The sequence below is a fragment of the Heterocephalus glaber genome, unplaced genomic scaffold (genome assembly GCF_053883595.1).
Source record: "Heterocephalus glaber isolate CG9 unplaced genomic scaffold, H.glaber_assembly_v1.0 deba00000331, whole genome shotgun sequence".
In the NCBI taxonomy this organism is placed as follows: Eukaryota; Metazoa; Chordata; class Mammalia; order Rodentia; family Bathyergidae; genus Heterocephalus; species Heterocephalus glaber.
This window is the reverse complement of record NW_028258142.1, coordinates 11,218,321-11,238,507: the sequence shown is the minus strand read 5'-3', so window position 1 is coordinate 11,238,507 and position 20,187 is coordinate 11,218,321.

Below are 20,187 nucleotides of genomic sequence, written 5' to 3'. Positions count from 1 at the left end.
TAAATTGGAGATCCATAGCAAAAGAACCCGAAAAGAATTTCATAGACACATGGAAATTGAACAACACACTTCTGAATAACCAATGGGTCACGGAGGAAATTAAAGAAGAAATCAGACAGTTCCTTCAATTAAATGACAAGGACAATGCAACATACCAGAATCTATGGCACACAATGAGAGCAGTCTTATGAGGGAAATGCATAGCAGTGAATACGCATGTTAGGAAAACAGAGCAAGCCCAATAAACCTGATGCTGAGCCTCAAGCTTCTGAAAAAGAAGAGCAGGACAAACCCAAAGTTCATACAACAGAGGAAATTATAAAGATCAGAGGAGAAATCAATGCAATGGAGACTAAGAGAACAACACAATAAATTAATGAAGCCAAGAGATGGTTCTTTGAAAGAATAAACAAAATTGACAAACCCTTAGCCAACCTTGTCAGAAAAAGGAAAGGAAAGAAAAGGCCCAAATCCATGCAATTAGGAATGAAAAGGGTGAAATTACAACAGACCCAGAAGAAATCCAGAGGATCATCAATACCTACTTTAAGGACCTATAAGCCAATAAGATGGAAAACACAGGAAAAAATGGACAGATTCCTAGATACATATGAATTGCCAAAGTTGAATGAAGAAGACCTAAAAATTCTAAACAACCCAGTATCAACCAATGAAATTGAAAATGTAATTAAAAGCTTACCAAGAAAAGCCCAGGTCCTGATGGCTTCACTGCTGAATTCTACAAGACATTTAGAGAGAAACAACTGTGACAACTGTTTAAACTCTTCAATGAAATTGAAAGGGACGCAATACTCCCGAATTCATTACTGGAAGCAAGCATCACCTTGATCGCCAAAGCAGAGAAAGACCGAACCAAAAAAGAGAACTATAGGCCAATCTCACTAATGAACATAGATGCAAAACTCCTTAATAGGATACTGGGAAATAGAATGCAGAAGATCATCAAGAAGATTAGGGGACGGGGATTTAGCTCAGTTGTTCCTGTGTCTGCCTCACAAGCACAAGGATCCATGCTCTAGCCCCTGTACAAAAAAAAAAAAAAAAAAGGACGATAATACACCCTGACCAAGTGGGATTCATTCCAGACATGCAGGGATGGTTCAACATATGCAAATCAATCAATGTAATACACTATATCAATAGAGCCAAGGACAAAAACCATATGATCATCTCAATAGAGGCAGAAAAAGCATTTGACAAAACTTAACATGCATTTATGATAAAAACTCTACAAAAAATTGGAATAGGCAGTCTCTACCTCAATCTGATAAAAGCAATCTATGGAAAACCAACAGCCAATATCATACTAAATGGTCAAAAACTGAAATCCTTCACACTAAAATCAGAAACAAGACAAGGATGTCCACTATCACCACTAGTGTTCAATATGGTTTTGGAAACAGCCATGGCAATTAGACAAGAGAAAGAAATAAATGAAAAAAGATAGGAAATGAAGAAGTCAAACTGTCATTATCTGCAGATGACATGATGCTCTATATAGAAGACCGCAAGAACGCCACCAAAAGCCTTCTAGACCTAATAAATTCAGTAGAGTAGCTGAGTACAAGGTCAACACGCAAAAATCAATAGCTTTCCTCTACACGAACAACAGACTCAGAGAGAAATAGGGCAGACAATTCCTTTCACAATAGCACTCAAACAACTGAAATACCTAAAAAACTGAATCGACCTGACAAAAGAAATCAGAGACCTCTTCTCTGAAAACTATAGCACTCTGAAAAGAGAGATGGAGGATGATATCAGAAAATCGAAAGGCATCCCTTGCTCCTGGATAGGAAGGATCAACATAGTGATCCATAGTGAAAATGGCCATACTTCCAAAATTGCTGTATAGATTCAATGCAATCCCAATTGAGATCCCAGCAGCATACTTCACAGACCTTGAGAAAACAATCCAAAAATTCATTTGGAACAAGAAGAGACCCAGAATAGCAAAAGCAATTCTAGGCAACAGAGACATGGCAAGGGGGTATCACAACCCCCAATCTGCAACTCTACTACAAAGCTACGGTGATAAAAGCAGCATGGTACTGGCAAAGAAACAGACGTGAGGACCAGTGGAACAGATTAGAAAATGCAGAACCAACTCGAGACACACTCAGCCACCTCATCTTTGACAAAGGAGAGAAACACCCTCACTGGAGGAAAGGTAGCCTCTTTAATAAATGCTGCTGGAGGGCCGGAGATTCAGCTCAGTGGTTCCGGCGCCTGCCTCGCAAGTGCAAGGTCCCGAGTTTGATCCCCGGTACCAAAAAAAAAAAAAAAAAAAAAAAAAAAAAAAAAAAACCCACATAAATGGGGCTGGAAAAATTGGGTTTCAACTTGCCAAAGATTAAAACCAGACCTATATCTCTCATCATGCACTTAACTAAAATCGAAATGGATTAAAGATCTAAATATTAAGACAGAAACGCTGAACGGCTGGAACAGAAGTTAGGTAGAGCTCTTGAAGATACTGGTATAGGAAAATACTTTATGAACAAAACCTCAGTTGACTGTGAACTAGCACAATCAACAAATGGGATCTCTTCCTACTAAAAAGCTTCTGCACAGCAAGAGAAACCACCAACAGTGTAAAGAGACAACCCACAATGTGGGGAAAATTTTTCACCTGCTGTTCCTCAAACAAAGGTCTACTATCTAGAGGCTATAAAGAACTTTAAAAAAATCAGACCTCCCAAATTTAAAGACCCAATTCAAAAATGAGCATCTGAAATGAACAGACATTTCTCAGACAAAGAAGTAGAAATAGCAAATAAACATATGAAAATATGTTCAACATCCCTGGTCATTCAAGAGACGCAAATGAAAACAGTGCTGAATTTCCACCTCACCCCAGAGAGAATGGCTGCTATCATGAATGCAACCAATGACAAATGCTGGCAGGGCTGTGGGGAAAGAGGAACCCTGCTACACTGCTTGTGGGAGTGTAGACTGATGCAACCACTGAAGAAATCATTATAGAGATACCTCAAAGAACTAGGACTGGAAGTCCCATTTCACCCAGCTATTCCCCTGCTAGATATCTTCCCCGAAGAATTAAAAGAATCACACCACAGTGATATATGTGTACCCATGTTCATAGCAGCACAGCTTGTGATAGCTAAAATTTGGAAACAGTCCAAATACCCATCACCTGGAGACTGGGTAAAGAAAACGTGGTTTTTAAAAAATAAAATGGAGTACTACTCAGCCATAAAAAAATGAAAAATTAGAGTCATTTATAGATAAATGGATGCACATTGAGGTGATATTCTTAAGTGAAATATTTATGCATGTGTAAATACTGAATAGTTTGTCTATTGTGAGAAACTGAAAGTCTAAATAAGGACTAAAAGGTGTAATAGATAATGTGAAATAGGAAGAAAAGTGGCAAAGGGGAAAGGAAAGTGGGGAATGGAATTAATATGAGAAAATGGAAAAATGGAAGCAAAGTCTTTGTAAATAGGGAGGGATGGAGGGGTTGAAGAGAGGGCAGGGGAATAGGGAAAACCTAAGAATCAAGAGAGATTACGTAAAGGTGCAAATTTTCAATGATGAATGTCATTATATTGTACACCTAAAAATGTACCAATAAAATATGATTTTAAAAAATAACAAGATAAAACCAAGGCCAGAAAAATGGTTAAATGTTAAATTTTCCAGCTGGTGTATAGCGATAAATACTAGTATTCTCACTTATAAGAAGTACGAATTATTATTAGTCAGAGGCAAGATATGAAGACAAAAATCATTAAAAGTTGTAAGTGCTTTTTCCCATATCAGATTAGCACATCAGAACTTTGTCATTTAAAATGTGGTTACTTTGGTTAACTATCGTCCTTGGGGATTGCCTGGTATTGTATCACTTTAGCAGTGTGACAGTAAATAGCATGGATCAACTCACTGATAGAATGTTCAAAAGAACCATATAAACTAAGTGCTTGTTTTATCACCCAGAATTAGCAGATAAGGATGTTCAGACTCTTACAAAGTAAATCATTCACAGTTGGCCACAAGTTAGTCATTAACAGAGAAAGCATATGTACCTGTGTTGTACCCCCAAAGGTCCCATCTCTAACCTCCAGCCACTCCTCTAATCTCTCCTCACTCTCTTCAATTTGTCCTTAACCCCTGTCCTAGCCTTTCTCAAATGTCTCCCAAATATCACGCTTCATCAGTCCTCTAAGGCTCTAACTTCTCTGTTACCCGCTTACTTCTTAGCTTCATTTTTCTTTCCTAAATGTGTTACCAGCATGTTTCAGGAAAGAGAAGACACACTGAGTTGAGATTTCTAAGAGACTTTGAGAAAGGGACTATTTTGAAAGCTGTGGACAAATTAAATTAGTTGAGGAATATGTTAGGCAAATTTTTCTAATTTTGGTATCTACATGGTGAATTATTAAAATAAGTGTCAGACCAAGAACTGAAGAGACTATCTAAACATTCGTGAAAACATAAATTATCCTAATATGCAGGTATTTGAGGATATCAGGCTACTGCCTGAAATGTGATCTTAAACACCAGTCATTAAATATTTATTGAGTTATTGCTACCTCCAGAACATGAATAAATGACGTGCAATATCTCTTGGTCTGTGTTCTTTCATCCTTTTAATTCGTTTTGATATGTGTCGATACTAGGAGGTAGTTCTAGCAGCAAAGGGGCAACACAAGTTTCTATCTAAAATTAAGGGAGGAAGGCAGGAGAGCTCATCCTCACTAGCTTCCTAAATTCCTTTCTCAAAACTGTCACTGAATTTTTCCTCCTCCTCCTCCTCTTTCTCCTCTTCCTTCTCCACTTCCCCTTCCTTTTCCTCCTCTTCCCCTTCTCTTTCTCCTTCATCTCCCTGAATAGACTACATTGTTAATCAAAGAAAATGATTAGCATAGTCCTTTTTAAACCCAAATCATCCAAATCACCCAAATGTCTTTTTAAAAAAATTGTTTCTCTTTGACACAGATTTTCATGTAAGACAAATATGTGCATGGATAGTACCACCCATCGATTTCAATGTAAGTGTGAATCACATATCTATTTTAAACACTAAATACTCTTCTGAAAACTAGTAAACCTTAGTTATAAGGTAGTCAAAGTGGAAAGTGCTATTTCAAAATTCAATTTACAAGGCCTTAATTGAATCTTCTAATAGCTAAAACACAACAGTGATAACTGAATAGTGAAAAAGGACGGCATTCTAAATTAAACATTGCATGAGCCACTGAGAGATTTGACTGGGAAATGTAGCTGAAATGGAATTGTCCTAAGTTTAGAATTTGTAAGTGGGATGACTAGGTGTTAAATGGAAAAGTATGCCCACTGCTATTTTTAATAAATGCACAACTTAGACTAATTTGGAGTAACATTCCATGTCTCAAGAAAATCAATATTGCACTGCAGAGTACAACATGAACAAAATGTAATTCCATCCCTCCTATGACATTGTATGGCCAAATAGCCTTGATCAAAAAAATCTACATGTAGGTATTAAATTGTTGATCCCAGAAACCCAACAGAAGAATAAAGTTCTACAAGCAGTTAGAGAAAAGATACAAGTCACATACAAAGGAAAACCCATCAGAATCATGGAAAACTTCTCAACACAAACACTCAAAGCAAGAGCTTGGAGTGATGTATTCCAACCCCTAAAGGAAAACAGCCTCCAACCCAGATTGATGTACCCGGCAAAACTGGCTTTCAAAATTGATGGAGAAATAAAATGCTATCATGACAAAGAGCAGCTTAGAAACTTCATGAGTACCAAACCAGCACTCCAAAAAATTTTAGACAATTCCCTAGGAACAGAGAATTAGGATCACAACCCCAGGAAGCAAAGCAGAATGAACCTATCGGGCATGGCAAGAAATTAAATGTAAAGGGTGAGAATCCAATAAAAAGAAAAAGTCATGGCAATGATAACTCAATACATACCAGTTATAACCATCAATGCTAATTGTCTCAATTCACAAATCAAAAGAAACTGGCAGAATGAGTCAAGAAGCAAAATCCAACAATTTGCTACATACAAGAAACACACTTATCAAAATAAAACTCGTAGACTGAAAGTTAAAGGGTGGAAAACAATACTACATGCAACGGGACCCCAAAAAAAAGCAGGAGTAGCTATTCTCTTTGCAGATCAAGTAGATTTCAAAGCAACACTGATTAAGAGAGACAAAGAAGGACACTACATCCTTCTAAAGGAAACAATCCAATAGGAAGAGATAACGATCATAAATAGCTATGCACCAAACACTAGTGCACCCAAATATATAAAGTAAATGCTAATGAACATGAAAAGTCATACATGCACTAATACAATAGTAGTGGGGTACTTCAATACCACATTCTCACAAATAGATATATCAACTAGACGAAAAATAAGTAATGAAATACTAGAACTCAATCAAACTCTTGAACAAATGAACTTAACAGATGTTCACAGAGTCTTCCACCCCACAAAATCAGAATACACAATCTTTTCAGCTGCGCATGGGTCAGTCTCCAAAATAGACCACATACTCACACATAGAACATGTTTCAGTAAGTGCAAAGGCATTAAAGTTATCCACTGTATATTATTACGCCATAGTGCAATTAAATTGGAGATCCATAGCAAAAGAACCCGAAAAGAATTTCATAGACACATGGAAATTGAACAACACACTTCTGAATAACCAATGGGTCACGGAGGAAATTAAAGAAGAAATCAGACAGTTCCTTCAATTAAATGACAAGGACAATGCAACATACCAGAATCTATGGCACACAATGAGAGCAGTCTTATGAGGGAAATGCATAGCAGTGAATACGCATGTTAGGAAAACAGAGCAAGCCCAATAAACCTGATGCTGAGCCTCAAGCTTCTGAAAAAGAAGAGCAGGACAAACCCAAAGTTCATACAACAGAGGAAATTATAAAGATCAGAGGAGAAATCAATGCAATGGAGACTAAGAGAACAACACAATAAATTAATGAAGCCAAGAGATGGTTCTTTGAAAGAATAAACAAAATTGACAAACCCTTAGCCAACCTTGTCAGAAAAAGGAAAGGAAAGAAAAGGCCCAAATCCATGCAATTAGGAATGAAAAGGGTGAAATTACAACAGACCCAGAAGAAATCCAGAGGATCATCAATACCTACTTTAAGGACCTATAAGCCAATAAGATGGAAAACACAGGAAAAAATGGACAGATTCCTAGATACATATGAATTGCCAAAGTTGAATGAAGAAGACCTAAAAATTCTAAACAACCCAGTATCAACCAATGAAATTGAAAATGTAATTAAAAGCTTACCAAGAAAAGCCCAGGTCCTGATGGCTTCACTGCTGAATTCTACAAGACATTTAGAGAGAAACAACTGTGACAACTGTTTAAACTCTTCAATGAAATTGAAAGGGACGCAATACTCCCGAATTCATTACTGGAAGCAAGCATCACCTTGATCGCCAAAGCAGAGAAAGACCGAACCAAAAAAGAGAACTATAGGCCAATCTCACTAATGAACATAGATGCAAAACTCCTTAATAGGATACTGGGAAATAGAATGCAGAAGATCATCAAGAAGATTAGGGGACGGGGATTTAGCTCAGTTGTTCCTGTGTCTGCCTCACAAGCACAAGGATCCATGCTCTAGCCCCTGTACAAAAAAAAAAAAAAAAAAGGACGATAATACACCCTGACCAAGTGGGATTCATTCCAGACATGCAGGGATGGTTCAACATATGCAAATCAATCAATGTAATACACTATATCAATAGAGCCAAGGACAAAAACCATATGATCATCTCAATAGAGGCAGAAAAAGCATTTGACAAAACTTAACATGCATTTATGATAAAAACTCTACAAAAAATTGGAATAGGCAGTCTCTACCTCAATCTGATAAAAGCAATCTATGGAAAACCAACAGCCAATATCATACTAAATGGTCAAAAACTGAAATCCTTCACACTAAAATCAGAAACAAGACAAGGATGTCCACTATCACCACTAGTGTTCAATATGGTTTTGGAAACAGCCATGGCAATTAGACAAGAGAAAGAAATAAATGAAAAAAGATAGGAAATGAAGAAGTCAAACTGTCATTATCTGCAGATGACATGATGCTCTATATAGAAGACCGCAAGAACGCCACCAAAAGCCTTCTAGACCTAATAAATTCAGTAGAGTAGCTGAGTACAAGGTCAACACGCAAAAATCAATAGCTTTCCTCTACACGAACAACAGACTCAGAGAGAAATAGGGCAGACAATTCCTTTCACAATAGCACTCAAACAACTGAAATACCTAAAAAACTGAATCGACCTGACAAAAGAAATCAGAGACCTCTTCTCTGAAAACTATAGCACTCTGAAAAGAGAGATGGAGGATGATATCAGAAAATCGAAAGGCATCCCTTGCTCCTGGATAGGAAGGATCAACATAGTGATCCATAGTGAAAATGGCCATACTTCCAAAATTGCTGTATAGATTCAATGCAATCCCAATTGAGATCCCAGCAGCATACTTCACAGACCTTGAGAAAACAATCCAAAAATTCATTTGGAACAAGAAGAGACCCAGAATAGCAAAAGCAATTCTAGGCAACAGAGACATGGCAAGGGGGTATCACAACCCCCAATCTGCAACTCTACTACAAAGCTACGGTGATAAAAGCAGCATGGTACTGGCAAAGAAACAGACGTGAGGACCAGTGGAACAGATTAGAAAATGCAGAACCAACTCGAGACACACTCAGCCACCTCATCTTTGACAAAGGAGAGAAACACCCTCACTGGAGGAAAGGTAGCCTCTTTAATAAATGCTGCTGGAGGGCCGGAGATTCAGCTCAGTGGTTCCGGCGCCTGCCTCGCAAGTGCAAGGTCCCGAGTTTGATCCCCGGTACCAAAAAAAAAAAAAAAAAAAAAAAAAAAAAAAAAACCCACATAAATGGGGCTGGAAAAATTGGGTTTCAACTTGCCAAAGATTAAAACCAGACCTATATCTCTCATCATGCACTTAACTAAAATCGAAATGGATTAAAGATCTAAATATTAAGACAGAAACGCTGAACGGCTGGAACAGAAGTTAGGTAGAGCTCTTGAAGATACTGGTATAGGAAAATACTTTATGAACAAAACCTCAGTTGACTGTGAACTAGCACAATCAACAAATGGGATCTCTTCCTACTAAAAAGCTTCTGCACAGCAAGAGAAACCACCAACAGTGTAAAGAGACAACCCACAATGTGGGGAAAATTTTTCACCTGCTGTTCCTCAAACAAAGGTCTACTATCTAGAGGCTATAAAGAACTTTAAAAAAATCAGACCTCCCAAATTTAAAGACCCAATTCAAAAATGAGCATCTGAAATGAACAGACATTTCTCAGACAAAGAAGTAGAAATAGCAAATAAACATATGAAAATATGTTCAACATCCCTGGTCATTCAAGAGACGCAAATGAAAACAGTGCTGAATTTCCACCTCACCCCAGAGAGAATGGCTGCTATCATGAATGCAACCAATGACAAATGCTGGCAGGGCTGTGGGGAAAGAGGAACCCTGCTACACTGCTTGTGGGAGTGTAGACTGATGCAACCACTGAAGAAATCATTATAGAGATACCTCAAAGAACTAGGACTGGAAGTCCCATTTCACCCAGCTATTCCCCTGCTAGATATCTTCCCCGAAGAATTAAAAGAATCACACCACAGTGATATATGTGTACCCATGTTCATAGCAGCACAGCTTGTGATAGCTAAAATTTGGAAACAGTCCAAATACCCATCACCTGGAGACTGGGTAAAGAAAACGTGGTTTTTAAAAAATAAAATGGAGTACTACTCAGCCATAAAAAAATGAAAAATTAGAGTCATTTATAGATAAATGGATGCACATTGAGGTGATATTCTTAAGTGAAATATTTATGCATGTGTAAATACTGAATAGTTTGTCTATTGTGAGAAACTGAAAGTCTAAATAAGGACTAAAAGGTGTAATAGATAATGTGAAATAGGAAGAAAAGTGGCAAAGGGGAAAGGAAAGTGGGGAATGGAATTAATATGAGAAAATGGAAAAATGGAAGCAAAGTCTTTGTAAATAGGGAGGGATGGAGGGGTTGAAGAGAGGGCAGGGGAATAGGGAAAACCTAAGAATCAAGAGAGATTACGTAAAGGTGCAAATTTTCAATGATGAATGTCATTATATTGTACACCTAAAAATGTACCAATAAAATATGATTTTAAAAAATAACAAGATAAAACCAAGGCCAGAAAAATGGTTAAATGTTAAATTTTCCAGCTGGTGTATAGCGATAAATACTAGTATTCTCACTTATAAGAAGTACGAATTATTATTAGTCAGAGGCAAGATATGAAGACAAAAATCATTAAAAGTTGTAAGTGCTTTTTCCCATATCAGATTAGCACATCAGAACTTTGTCATTTAAAATGTGGTTACTTTGGTTAACTATCGTCCTTGGGGATTGCCTGGTATTGTATCACTTTAGCAGTGTGACAGTAAATAGCATGGATCAACTCACTGATAGAATGTTCAAAAGAACCATATAAACTAAGTGCTTGTTTTATCACCCAGAATTAGCAGATAAGGATGTTCAGACTCTTACAAAGTAAATCATTCACAGTTGGCCACAAGTTAGTCATTAACAGAGAAAGCATATGTACCTGTGTTGTACCCCCAAAGGTCCCATCTCTAACCTCCAGCCACTCCTCTAATCTCTCCTCACTCTCTTCAATTTGTCCTTAACCCCTGTCCTAGCCTTTCTCAAATGTCTCCCAAATATCACGCTTCATCAGTCCTCTAAGGCTCTAACTTCTCTGTTACCCGCTTACTTCTTAGCTTCATTTTTCTTTCCTAAATGTGTTACCAGCATGTTTCAGGAAAGAGAAGACACACTGAGTTGAGATTTCTAAGAGACTTTGAGAAAGGGACTATTTTGAAAGCTGTGGACAAATTAAATTAGTTGAGGAATATGTTAGGCAAATTTTTCTAATTTTGGTATCTACATGGTGAATTATTAAAATAAGTGTCAGACCAAGAACTGAAGAGACTATCTAAACATTCGTGAAAACATAAATTATCCTAATATGCAGGTATTTGAGGATATCAGGCTACTGCCTGAAATGTGATCTTAAACACCAGTCATTAAATATTTATTGAGTTATTGCTACCTCCAGAACATGAATAAATGACGTGCAATATCTCTTGGTCTGTGTTCTTTCATCCTTTTAATTCGTTTTGATATGTGTCGATACTAGGAGGTAGTTCTAGCAGCAAAGGGGCAACACAAGTTTCTATCTAAAATTAAGGGAGGAAGGCAGGAGAGCTCATCCTCACTAGCTTCCTAAATTCCTTTCTCAAAACTGTCACTGAATTTTTCCTCCTCCTCCTCCTCTTTCTCCTCTTCCTTCTCCACTTCCCCTTCCTTTTCCTCCTCTTCCCCTTCTCTTTCTCCTTCATCTCCCTGAATAGACTACATTGTTAATCAAAGAAAATGATTAGCATAGTCCTTTTTAAACCCAAATCATCCAAATCACCCAAATGTCTTTTTAAAAAAATTGTTTCTCTTTGACACAGATTTTCATGTAAGACAAATATGTGCATGGATAGTACCACCCATCGATTTCAATGTAAGTGTGAATCACATATCTATTTTAAACACTAAATACTCTTCTGAAAACTAGTAAACCTTAGTTATAAGGTAGTCAAAGTGGAAAGTGCTATTTCAAAATTCAATTTACAAGGCCTTAATTGAATCTTCTAATAGCTAAAACACAACAGTGATAACTGAATAGTGAAAAAGGACGGCATTCTAAATTAAACATTGCATGAGCCACTGAGAGATTTGACTGGGAAATGTAGCTGAAATGGAATTGTCCTAAGTTTAGAATTTGTAAGTGGGATGACTAGGTGTTAAATGGAAAAGTATGCCCACTGCTATTTTTAATAAATGCACAACTTAGACTAATTTGGAGTAACATTCCATGTCTCAAGAAAATCAATATTGCACTGCAGAGTACAACATGAACAAAATGTAATTCCATCCCTCCTATGACATTGTATGGCCAAATAGCCTTGATCAAAAAAATCTACATGTAGGTATTAAATTGTTGATCCCAGAAACCCAACAGAAGAATAAAGTTCTACAAGCAGTTAGAGAAAAGATACAAGTCACATACAAAGGAAAACCCATCAGAATCATGGAAAACTTCTCAACACAAACACTCAAAGCAAGAGCTTGGAGTGATGTATTCCAACCCCTAAAGGAAAACAGCCTCCAACCCAGATTGATGTACCCGGCAAAACTGGCTTTCAAAATTGATGGAGAAATAAAATGCTATCATGACAAAGAGCAGCTTAGAAACTTCATGAGTACCAAACCAGCACTCCAAAAAATTTTAGACAATTCCCTAGGAACAGAGAATTAGGATCACAACCCCAGGAAGCAAAGCAGAATGAACCTATCGGGCATGGCAAGAAATTAAATGTAAAGGGTGAGAATCCAATAAAAAGAAAAAGTCATGGCAATGATAACTCAATACATACCAGTTATAACCATCAATGCTAATTGTCTCAATTCACAAATCAAAAGAAACTGGCAGAATGAGTCAAGAAGCAAAATCCAACAATTTGCTACATACAAGAAACACACTTATCAAAATAAAACTCGTAGACTGAAAGTTAAAGGGTGGAAAACAATACTACATGCAACGGGACCCCAAAAAAAAGCAGGAGTAGCTATTCTCTTTGCAGATCAAGTAGATTTCAAAGCAACACTGATTAAGAGAGACAAAGAAGGACACTACATCCTTCTAAAGGAAACAATCCAATAGGAAGAGATAACGATCATAAATAGCTATGCACCAAACACTAGTGCACCCAAATATATAAAGTAAATGCTAATGAACATGAAAAGTCATACATGCACTAATACAATAGTAGTGGGGTACTTCAATACCACATTCTCACAAATAGATATATCAACTAGACGAAAAATAAGTAATGAAATACTAGAACTCAATCAAACTCTTGAACAAATGAACTTAACAGATGTTCACAGAGTCTTCCACCCCACAAAATCAGAATACACAATCTTTTCAGCTGCGCATGGGTCAGTCTCCAAAATAGACCACATACTCACACATAGAACATGTTTCAGTAAGTGCAAAGGCATTAAAGTTATCCACTGTATATTATTACGCCATAGTGCAATTAAATTGGAGATCCATAGCAAAAGAACCCGAAAAGAATTTCATAGACACATGGAAATTGAACAACACACTTCTGAATAACCAATGGGTCACGGAGGAAATTAAAGAAGAAATCAGACAGTTCCTTCAATTAAATGACAAGGACAATGCAACATACCAGAATCTATGGCACACAATGAGAGCAGTCTTATGAGGGAAATGCATAGCAGTGAATACGCATGTTAGGAAAACAGAGCAAGCCCAATAAACCTGATGCTGAGCCTCAAGCTTCTGAAAAAGAAGAGCAGGACAAACCCAAAGTTCATACAACAGAGGAAATTATAAAGATCAGAGGAGAAATCAATGCAATGGAGACTAAGAGAACAACACAATAAATTAATGAAGCCAAGAGATGGTTCTTTGAAAGAATAAACAAAATTGACAAACCCTTAGCCAACCTTGTCAGAAAAAGGAAAGGAAAGAAAAGGCCCAAATCCATGCAATTAGGAATGAAAAGGGTGAAATTACAACAGACCCAGAAGAAATCCAGAGGATCATCAATACCTACTTTAAGGACCTATAAGCCAATAAGATGGAAAACACAGGAAAAAATGGACAGATTCCTAGATACATATGAATTGCCAAAGTTGAATGAAGAAGACCTAAAAATTCTAAACAACCCAGTATCAACCAATGAAATTGAAAATGTAATTAAAAGCTTACCAAGAAAAGCCCAGGTCCTGATGGCTTCACTGCTGAATTCTACAAGACATTTAGAGAGAAACAACTGTGACAACTGTTTAAACTCTTCAATGAAATTGAAAGGGACGCAATACTCCCGAATTCATTACTGGAAGCAAGCATCACCTTGATCGCCAAAGCAGAGAAAGACCGAACCAAAAAAGAGAACTATAGGCCAATCTCACTAATGAACATAGATGCAAAACTCCTTAATAGGATACTGGGAAATAGAATGCAGAAGATCATCAAGAAGATTAGGGGACGGGGATTTAGCTCAGTTGTTCCTGTGTCTGCCTCACAAGCACAAGGATCCATGCTCTAGCCCCTGTACAAAAAAAAAAAAAAAAAAGGACGATAATACACCCTGACCAAGTGGGATTCATTCCAGACATGCAGGGATGGTTCAACATATGCAAATCAATCAATGTAATACACTATATCAATAGAGCCAAGGACAAAAACCATATGATCATCTCAATAGAGGCAGAAAAAGCATTTGACAAAACTTAACATGCATTTATGATAAAAACTCTACAAAAAATTGGAATAGGCAGTCTCTACCTCAATCTGATAAAAGCAATCTATGGAAAACCAACAGCCAATATCATACTAAATGGTCAAAAACTGAAATCCTTCACACTAAAATCAGAAACAAGACAAGGATGTCCACTATCACCACTAGTGTTCAATATGGTTTTGGAAACAGCCATGGCAATTAGACAAGAGAAAGAAATAAATGAAAAAAGATAGGAAATGAAGAAGTCAAACTGTCATTATCTGCAGATGACATGATGCTCTATATAGAAGACCGCAAGAACGCCACCAAAAGCCTTCTAGACCTAATAAATTCAGTAGAGTAGCTGAGTACAAGGTCAACACGCAAAAATCAATAGCTTTCCTCTACACGAACAACAGACTCAGAGAGAAATAGGGCAGACAATTCCTTTCACAATAGCACTCAAACAACTGAAATACCTAAAAAACTGAATCGACCTGACAAAAGAAATCAGAGACCTCTTCTCTGAAAACTATAGCACTCTGAAAAGAGAGATGGAGGATGATATCAGAAAATCGAAAGGCATCCCTTGCTCCTGGATAGGAAGGATCAACATAGTGATCCATAGTGAAAATGGCCATACTTCCAAAATTGCTGTATAGATTCAATGCAATCCCAATTGAGATCCCAGCAGCATACTTCACAGACCTTGAGAAAACAATCCAAAAATTCATTTGGAACAAGAAGAGACCCAGAATAGCAAAAGCAATTCTAGGCAACAGAGACATGGCAAGGGGGTATCACAACCCCCAATCTGCAACTCTACTACAAAGCTACGGTGATAAAAGCAGCATGGTACTGGCAAAGAAACAGACGTGAGGACCAGTGGAACAGATTAGAAAATGCAGAACCAACTCGAGACACACTCAGCCACCTCATCTTTGACAAAGGAGAGAAACACCCTCACTGGAGGAAAGGTAGCCTCTTTAATAAATGCTGCTGGAGGGCCGGAGATTCAGCTCAGTGGTTCCGGCGCCTGCCTCGCAAGTGCAAGGTCCCGAGTTTGATCCCCGGTACCAAAAAAAAAAAAAAAAAAAAAAAAAAAAAAAAAAACCCACATAAATGGGGCTGGAAAAATTGGGTTTCAACTTGCCAAAGATTAAAACCAGACCTATATCTCTCATCATGCACTTAACTAAAATCGAAATGGATTAAAGATCTAAATATTAAGACAGAAACGCTGAACGGCTGGAACAGAAGTTAGGTAGAGCTCTTGAAGATACTGGTATAGGAAAATACTTTATGAACAAAACCTCAGTTGACTGTGAACTAGCACAATCAACAAATGGGATCTCTTCCTACTAAAAAGCTTCTGCACAGCAAGAGAAACCACCAACAGTGTAAAGAGACAACCCACAATGTGGGGAAAATTTTTCACCTGCTGTTCCTCAAACAAAGGTCTACTATCTAGAGGCTATAAAGAACTTTAAAAAAATCAGACCTCCCAAATTTAAAGACCCAATTCAAAAATGAGCATCTGAAATGAACAGACATTTCTCAGACAAAGAAGTAGAAATAGCAAATAAACATATGAAAATATGTTCAACATCCCTGGTCATTCAAGAGACGCAAATGAAAACAGTGCTGAATTTCCACCTCACCCCAGAGAGAATGGCTGCTATCATGAATGCAACCAATGACAAATGCTGGCAGGGCTGTGGGGAAAGAGGAACCCTGCTACACTGCTTGTGGGAGTGTAGACTGATGCAACCACTGAAGAAATCATTATAGAGATACCTCAAAGAACTAGGACTGGAAGTCCCATTTCACCCAGCTATTCCCCTGCTAGATATCTTCCCCGAAGAATTAAAAGAATCACACCACAGTGATATATGTGTACCCATGTTCATAGCAGCACAGCTTGTGATAGCTAAAATTTGGAAACAGTCCAAATACCCATCACCTGGAGACTGGGTAAAGAAAACGTGGTTTTTAAAAAATAAAATGGAGTACTACTCAGCCATAAAAAAATGAAAAATTAGAGTCATTTATAGATAAATGGATGCACATTGAGGTGATATTCTTAAGTGAAATATTTATGCATGTGTAAATACTGAATAGTTTGTCTATTGTGAGAAACTGAAAGTCTAAATAAGGACTAAAAGGTGTAATAGATAATGTGAAATAGGAAGAAAAGTGGCAAAGGGGAAAGGAAAGTGGGGAATGGAATTAATATGAGAAAATGGAAAAATGGAAGCAAAGTCTTTGTAAATAGGGAGGGATGGAGGGGTTGAAGAGAGGGCAGGGGAATAGGGAAAACCTAAGAATCAAGAGAGATTACGTAAAGGTGCAAATTTTCAATGATGAATGTCATTATATTGTACACCTAAAAATGTACCAATAAAATATGATTTTAAAAAATAACAAGATAAAACCAAGGCCAGAAAAATGGTTAAATGTTAAATTTTCCAGCTGGTGTATAGCGATAAATACTAGTATTCTCACTTATAAGAAGTACGAATTATTATTAGTCAGAGGCAAGATATGAAGACAAAAATCATTAAAAGTTGTAAGTGCTTTTTCCCATATCAGATTAGCACATCAGAACTTTGTCATTTAAAATGTGGTTACTTTGGTTAACTATCGTCCTTGGGGATTGCCTGGTATTGTATCACTTTAGCAGTGTGACAGTAAATAGCATGGATCAACTCACTGATAGAATGTTCAAAAGAACCATATAAACTAAGTGCTTGTTTTATCACCCAGAATTAGCAGATAAGGATGTTCAGACTCTTACAAAGTAAATCATTCACAGTTGGCCACAAGTTAGTCATTAACAGAGAAAGCATATGTACCTGTGTTGTACCCCCAAAGGTCCCATCTCTAACCTCCAGCCACTCCTCTAATCTCTCCTCACTCTCTTCAATTTGTCCTTAACCCCTGTCCTAGCCTTTCTCAAATGTCTCCCAAATATCACGCTTCATCAGTCCTCTAAGGCTCTAACTTCTCTGTTACCCGCTTACTTCTTAGCTTCATTTTTCTTTCCTAAATGTGTTACCAGCATGTTTCAGGAAAGAGAAGACACACTGAGTTGAGATTTCTAAGAGACTTTGAGAAAGGGACTATTTTGAAAGCTGTGGACAAATTAAATTAGTTGAGGAATATGTTAGGCAAATTTTTCTAATTTTGGTATCTACATGGTGAATTATTAAAATAAGTGTCAGACCAAGAACTGAAGAGACTATCTAAACATTCGTGAAAACATAAATTATCCTAATATGCAGGTATTTGAGGATATCAGGCTACTGCCTGAAATGTGATCTTAAACACCAGTCATTAAATATTTATTGAGTTATTGCTACCTCCAGAACATGAATAAATGACGTGCAATATCTCTTGGTCTGTGTTCTTTCATCCTTTTAATTCGTTTTGATATGTGTCGATACTAGGAGGTAGTTCTAGCAGCAAAGGGGCAACACAAGTTTCTATCTAAAATTAAGGGAGGAAGGCAGGAGAGCTCATCCTCACTAGCTTCCTAAATTCCTTTCTCAAAACTGTCACTGAATTTTTCCTCCTCCTCCTCCTCTTTCTCCTCTTCCTTCTCCACTTCCCCTTCCTTTTCCTCCTCTTCCCCTTCTCTTTCTCCTTCATCTCCCTGAATAGACTACATTGTTAATCAAAGAAAATGATTAGCATAGTCCTTTTTAAACCCAAATCATCCAAATCACCCAAATGTCTTTTTAAAAAAATTGTTTCTCTTTGACACAGATTTTCATGTAAGACAAATATGTGCATGGATAGTACCACCCATCGATTTCAATGTAAGTGTGAATCACATATCTATTTTAAACACTAAATACTCTTCTGAAAACTAGTAAACCTTAGTTATAAGGTAGTCAAAGTGGAAAGTGCTATTTCAAAATTCAATTTACAAGGCCTTAATTGAATCTTCTAATAGCTAAAACACAACAGTGATAACTGAATAGTGAAAAAGGACGGCATTCTAAATTAAACATTGCATGAGCCACTGAGAGATTTGACTGGGAAATGTAGCTGAAATGGAATTGTCCTAAGTTTAGAATTTGTAAGTGGGATGACTAGGTGTTAAATGGAAAAGTATGCCCACTGCTATTTTTAATAAATGCACAACTTAGACTAATTTGGAGTAACATTCCATGTCTCAAGAAAATCAATATTGCACTGCAGAGTACAACATGAACAAAATGTAATTCCATCCCTCCTATGACATTGTATGGCCAAATAGCCTTGATCAAAAAAATCTACATGTAGGTATTAAATTGTTGATCCCAGAAACCCAACAGAAGAATAAAGTTCTACAAGCAGTTAGAGAAAAGATACAAGTCACATACAAAGGAAAACCCATCAGAATCATGGAAAACTTCTCAACACAAACACTCAAAGCAAGAGCTTGGAGTGATGTATTCCAACCCCTAAAGGAAAACAGCCTCCAACCCAGATTGATGTACCCGGCAAAACTGGCTTTCAAAATTGATGGAGAAATAAAATGCTATCATGACAAAGAGCAGCTTAGAAACTTCATGAGTACCAAACCAGCACTCCAAAAAATTTTAGACAATTCCCTAGGAACAGAGAATTAGGATCACAACCCCAGGAAGCAAAGCAGAATGAACCTATCGGGCATGGCAAGAAATTAAATGTAAAGGGTGAGAATCCAATAAAAAGAAAAAGTCATGGCAATGATAACTCAATACATACCAGTTATAACCATCAATGCTAATTGTCTCAATTCACAAATCAAAAGAAACTGGCAGAATGAGTCAAGAAGCAAAATCCAACAATTTGCTACATACAAGAAACACACTTATCAAAATAAAACTCGTAGACTGAAAGTTAAAGGGTGGAAAACAATACTACATGCAACGGGACCCCAAAAAAAAGCAGGAGTAGCTATTCTCTTTGCAGATCAAGTAGATTTCAAAGCAACACTGATTAAGAGAGACAAAGAAGGACACTACATCCTTCTAAAGGAAACAATCCAATAGGAAGAGATAACGATCATAAATAGCTATGCACCAAACACTAGTGCACCCAAATATATAAAGTAAATGCTAATGAACATGAAAAGTCATACATGCACTAATACAATAGTAGTGGGGTACTTCAATACCACATTCTCACAAATAGATATATCAACTAGACGAAAAATAAGTAATGAAATACTAGAACTCAATCAAACTCTTGAACAAATGAACTTAACAGATGTTCACAGAGTCTTCCACCCCACAAAATCAGAATACACAATCTTTTCAGCTGCGCATGGGTCAGTCTCCAAAATAGACCACATACTCACACATAGAACATGTTTCAGTAAGTGCAAAGGCATTAAAGTTATCCACTGTATATTATTACGCCATAGTGCAATTAAATTGGAGATCCATAGCAAAAGAACCCGAAAAGAATTTCATAGACACATGGAAATTGAACAACACACTTCTGAATAACCAATGGGTCACGGAGGAAATTAAAGAAGAAATCAGACAGTTCCTTCAATTAAATGACAAGGACAATGCAACATACCAGAATCTATGGCACACAATGAGAGCAGTCTTATGAGGGAAATGCATAGCAGTGAATACGCATGTTAGGAAAACAGAGCAAGCCCAATAAACCTGATGCTGAGCCTCAAGCTTCTGAAAAAGAAGAGCAGGACAAACCCAAAGTTCATACAACAGAGGAAATTATAAAGATCAGAGGA